General features: G+C 29.7%; 1 non-coding gene across 1 annotated transcript; it reads right to left on the bottom strand.

Moving 5' to 3' along the window:
• Positions 1-4,088: 4,088 nt before the first annotated feature.
• Trnah-gug (transfer RNA histidin (anticodon GUG)) lies at positions 4,089-4,160 on the bottom strand. Its single transcript has one exon. It is a non-coding gene; the product is annotated as a tRNA-His (tRNA).
• Between the last annotated feature and the right edge of the window lie 1,524 nt (positions 4,161-5,684).

Below are 5,684 nucleotides of genomic sequence, written 5' to 3'. Positions count from 1 at the left end.
TAATATTCATTCACTTTTTCGACCATAAATCAACGAAGTGGAACAACATCACAGGTAATACAATGATCGTTTTACATCTGATAACATCTGTAAAGATTAAATTATCTGTAATGTTATTCATGTCTGTGATTTATGATCGAAAAAATTAGAAGAATATTGCTTTAATTTATGATTTCCTTTTTAATTTTAAAAATAGAACACTCATTCCACAGAGCAATCAACACTACGTTTATTTTATTACGTAAACCTATTACATAGACTAAATTTTCACAAGACAATGCCTACTCTTATATAAAATAGTGTTGATTGCTCTGTGGTATAAGTATTCTATTTTTAAAATTAAATTGGAATCATAAAGAAATAAACGTAGTGTTGATTGCTCTGTTGAATGAGTCTTCTATTTTCTATTCAAAAGAATAATGCACAGTTACAGCTAAATTAAGGCGACTTCAAAATGAATTTATACGAACAAATGCCTGCAAATATTCTGTGCTGAATAAAAATTAACTTATGACTATAGTGACACATACTTAACTATTATTAATATAGTTAGAGGGGTTTTAATACAAATAATTTTATGGTAAATAAAGGTACCAAACGCAAAAGTTTAAAAATAAGTGTACTTGTCTATTAAAAATTTAGAAAAAAACTTATATAAATTTTCATTTTAAAAATGGAATACTTTTTTAGTGTCTTAGAACAGAGTTTAGTGAGTCAAACGAAATGCAAACTAAATAAAACACCTGCTTGATCCTCGTACAGAGAAAATTGACTGACACGGGTTATGACATCAAAAAGGAAACTTTTTGATATTGCTTACATAATAATATAGTCATATTGGTATCGTCGGTAGTCGGGTGCTAAGGGATCAAATATGCAATGAACTGATACCGGGCTTGGTTATGTGAGGTAGACGCTAACTAACAATTCTCGTTTAGATTAAATTTAAATTGAGTTTCGAATTTATATAAATACATATTTATACCAACTATACATACAGATAACTAACTAAACTAAGTGCTTAAACGTAAAGAGTAACATTAAATATTTGCAATTTTTTATTATAGAATATACCAGCCACAGAAAATAAATCGCAGACTAGGCATCATATTCTCTGGCCTTAGCCTCGCCCACTGGAACGAACCTGACAAAAAAAGTTATGTTACGGTTCCCGCGAAAATATACCGAAATAGCGGGATTTTGTTGGTACAACAGAGTTTATGAAGAAAAAATATTTTATAACTGGAAAAATATACCTAAATCTTAATATAAAAATATAAGGTACACGTTAGCAAGGGAAATAGTGCGGGTAGCGAATTACGAAAAAATAAAGCTTAAGGGCACCTAAACGTAAGTATATTATCCTTAATATAAAATAATAGACTATTTTATACTGAACTCACTTATGCCCACGTCTCCGTTCGCGTTATATAAAGCATATTTATTGATTTGATAAATATGTGGTAGCAATGAATATATAAATAAAATACTCACTCAACAAATAATAAGTGTATTTTGCAAGATTACATAAATTGATAATATAAAATTTTATACGCATATTCAGAGATATATATACATATACTTCTGAGAATTGGCTACTATCTATTTTTCATACCTTTAAGTTTGACCCCTAAATTTTTTAAAATTTATTGTACTTTTTTTTATAATATGGCATTAAAAATTTGAATCTTTGTATATTAAAGTTTTCCCATTAATATACAAAGTTTCAAATTCATACAAACATTGTTAACTTTCACCGAATTAAACAAAATATTTCGCTAAAGTTTCATCAAATTTTGTCATTTTTATCCAAGCATATGACAAACAACTACGGATCAGATGACTATACTTCTACTCATTTCTTGTAAGTCTACCTTGCTTTGCAGGCGAAGAGGTAAATACTAGGGGACAAACATACAAACATTAATTTTTATTTATAAAAATGTAATTTTTTTTAAGGAAAATCTCTTCTTTGATATGATTTAAGAGTGACATTAATATTTCACGATTTTGGTTGAACAAAATTGGTAATAACATAATACTAATGTTTTCTTTGTATCCATTTTCTGGGAAGGTTATGTAAGAGGATTATAAGGAGGCACCAATAATACCTTATAAAAGCAACATGTTACACATTAAAACATTTTTTTATTCTGCAAGTGTAATGTTTGATGGCCTCGGTGGTCTAGTGGTTTAGCACACCGTTTTACTTCCGATGGTCACGGGTTCGATTCCTCGCACGGCACAAACATTTGTATGCACGAGTATGATTTATTTATTTATGTACTACTATCAACATTGCTATTGGCCAGTTGGTATTAAAACAAAATTCTTAAAAATGTAATTCTGAACAACCTCTATTTAATATAACAACATACAAGTTTCTTGCTCATTCTTCTTGTAATGACTCTGAGTTCCAAATGAGTAATAGATACAAAATATGGTTATACAATTTGCTTATATTAAAGAAAGAAAGATTATTTTTATTAATATTATTAAATTATTATATTAAATATTTACTTTTTAAATTCAGATTTCAGATTTGTTTGTTAAGTCCTATTACTACCTACCTATACATATTTTATTCATATTTAAAAATATAAAATTGAGATTTAAATAACTATGTTTTGTACTACGTGTCAGATACACAAAATATGGCTACACACACCCACATACACACACACACTAGTTTCCGGATACAATCAGTGATAAATAATAACTACCATCAATTGGCCTTGACTGAAATACTTAATAATTCATAATTTTGAGTCTACTATTCTTTTTGGATATCCGTTTGACCATAAACTATTGTTGTATACGATCTTGAATAAATGAATAATATTTATATCCATTTCATATAAAGTGGCTTGACCTTTAGGCACAAACAGAATAAACAACACTATTTTATGTTCTCACATAGCAAAACATAAATAAATGGACAAACCGTAAATTATCATTACGCGGCAGCGAGTCTGGCTGAGGTTGCCGTAAGATAAACTCATAAAAATACTATAATTTATTATATTCACCTGATATCATAGTAAATATGTTGTATAAAAGTTATTTAGAACATAGAAAGAATAGAAATGTCTTTATTCAAATGAAATTAAATTTTTGCACTTTTGCATAGTCATGGTTATTTTTTTTTTATATACAGTTCATTCGGAAAGCAATTTCGTCACAAGAAGAACGAGTAAGGAACTTGCGTGTTGCTCTTTTAATAATGGTTTACATTTTTAAGTTGAAATTATGAATGTGAACTATCAACTAGCACTAATTAATTAGAGTCAAAATATTATATACACAATCTATATACATAAATTTAGTTACTTCACCATTCATAATATGTATATTTAAAGTAAAAACTTTGTACCCCATTTTATGAAAAATTTGCGGACGGATTAGTACGAAATTTTGCACACTTATGGTTAATAGAAGAGTGCAGAATGCAATTTTTTTTTATTATACATAAATATACATTCAATCAATAAAAGAAAAGTTATAGCCATATCGTATCAACTCTTTAGTTATTGATACGATACGACTCCAACTTTATGGGTGTCTTGGTTTTGCTCTTCCCCTCTTTCCTTCGATAATATTATTCGTAATTAAATTCGTCGTGTCATATCAAGTGCCCCAACATTCCCCTCCCATTCTCAGTAATATTTATGACCTGTCTCTTTTCTTTAACCCCTTGCGGTACTTCTTCATTTCTTATTTTATCTTTCCAACTAATTTTTTCCATACTTCTCTGATACTACATTTCAAAAGCTTCTAGTTTTTCCCTTTCTATTTGAGTCAAAAATGCTGCCAATTTAATTTAATCTATGTCATTTATATTTGTTAAATAAATGTATAATATTATTTAAATTAGGAACAACTTTATAGTAAACTATAATTGCAAAGTTTAAAAACTAAAATAACTGAAACAGTATTTTAAAGATCACGTAACATAACATAATAACAAAATCGGTAGGGAAATTGTTAAAGAAATTAATAAGTGACAAACGTTGTCTTTAAAATATAAAATTCCGTTTCAATTAATTTGGTAGTAAATAAAAATTTTGCTCCGCCGCGACAGTTTGCACTGCCGTGACCAGGATTCGAACCTGGGTTACTACGGCCACAACGTAGGGTCCTAACCACTAGACGATCACGGCTGTCGGAGCTGGTGACAGTTTATGCAAAATGTCTTAAGACTTTTGTTAACTGGGACACTTTCAATTAGTTACGGTCGGCGCATGCGGTTACAAAAACCGGTTTAGTAATAAGTAAGTGTAACTTAACTCTCTAATGTCTTTTATTTTTGAACCGACGGCAAAAAAAGGTATAGGTTCAGTAACACTGTTTTTTTATATCAGTTACCTCAGAAAGTTAAAAGTGCAAACTATTTAATTACGATTAGAGACTGCCATATAACATAAAGCTCGCCGTTTGTACACTGTTTATTGTGCAAAAAATAATAAACAAAATAAAAAATAGTTACTTTGCATTTTGATACTTTTTTATATTCTTCAAATAAAAAGAATACATCATTCCGTAATCATCCGTATAAAAATTGCATCTAATCCATGACAAATGCTACTATTTTGAAGTCGGTTAAAACAAATTCAACTGTCAATGTACCCTAGTTTCAGTAGACCGCAATCAAGTAACCGTAGTGTAATGTTTCAGCGAGAAAGGTTTTCATAGTCGGAAGGAGGGATGGGCGATTTAAAAGCTTTTTGGAAAGAGCAATACCGAACGCAAAATATTACGAAAATAAGTCACTAGTTTTTTTTATATCAATAGTGTTTGATGTGATTCACTCACTGAGTTTTTAATATAGCTAGTAACCGCCCAGTGGTCGAAATTGGACCGTATTTAATTTAAGATTCAGTAAGACTATAGACAAATAATATTATTAAATTCTCAATTAGACCACAGACTGTAACAATAAAAAAAAGAGTACATATTAGTCAAATCAAGCAAAGTAGTGCGTATAAAGTTTTTTTTTATCTGATTTAAAGTGTTGTTAAACATAATTTAAAAAAAATATTAGCATTATGTAGTCCTTTTCTATATAGACTATAACTGTATATCATATATAATAATATATAACTATAATATCATACACCTCCGTGCGATTTACGAAAAAAAGGGTACAACGTTTTCATTTCAAATATATAGATTGTTTATCAATATTTAAAATAAACCTACATAGTATAAAACAAAGACACTGTCGCTGTTTGTCCGTCCGTATATATGTTTAAATCTTTAAAACTACGCAACAGATTTTGAAGTGGTTTTTTTAAACAGATAGAGTAATTCAAGAGTGTTTATATATTACAATACATGTACACCCGTGCGGAGCCGGGGCGAGTAGCTATGTTATGATATGAGTAGATATGAGTAGCGAGTATATATGTTTTTATAAATCATACTGCGCTCAGCTACAATAAATTTTGTGCAAGCATCATTATACTCTTTATTATTACAGGTTATGGGCCCATTTGGCCTGACATTCCTCACACGTTCTCGTACCGGAGATAGACTGTAAAAAGTCGTCGGCGTGGGTACTTCAGTCTCACCTATTTCAGCTGCCAAGCAGCATGCTCTATAAGCTATTTCAGTTAAGGGTGCAGATTAGGTGATATTACAGAAGACATGATATTTGTTTTCTGGAATGGCAACATATGAATACA

Source organism: Achroia grisella, unplaced genomic scaffold (genome assembly GCF_030625045.1).
Source record: "Achroia grisella isolate CSIRO2021 unplaced genomic scaffold, CSIRO_AGI_Agris_v1 utg808, whole genome shotgun sequence".
NCBI lineage: Eukaryota > Metazoa > Arthropoda > Insecta > Lepidoptera > Pyralidae > Achroia > Achroia grisella.
Note: the sequence above shows the minus strand (reverse complement) of the source record. Positions and strands in the feature narration are given on the sequence as shown.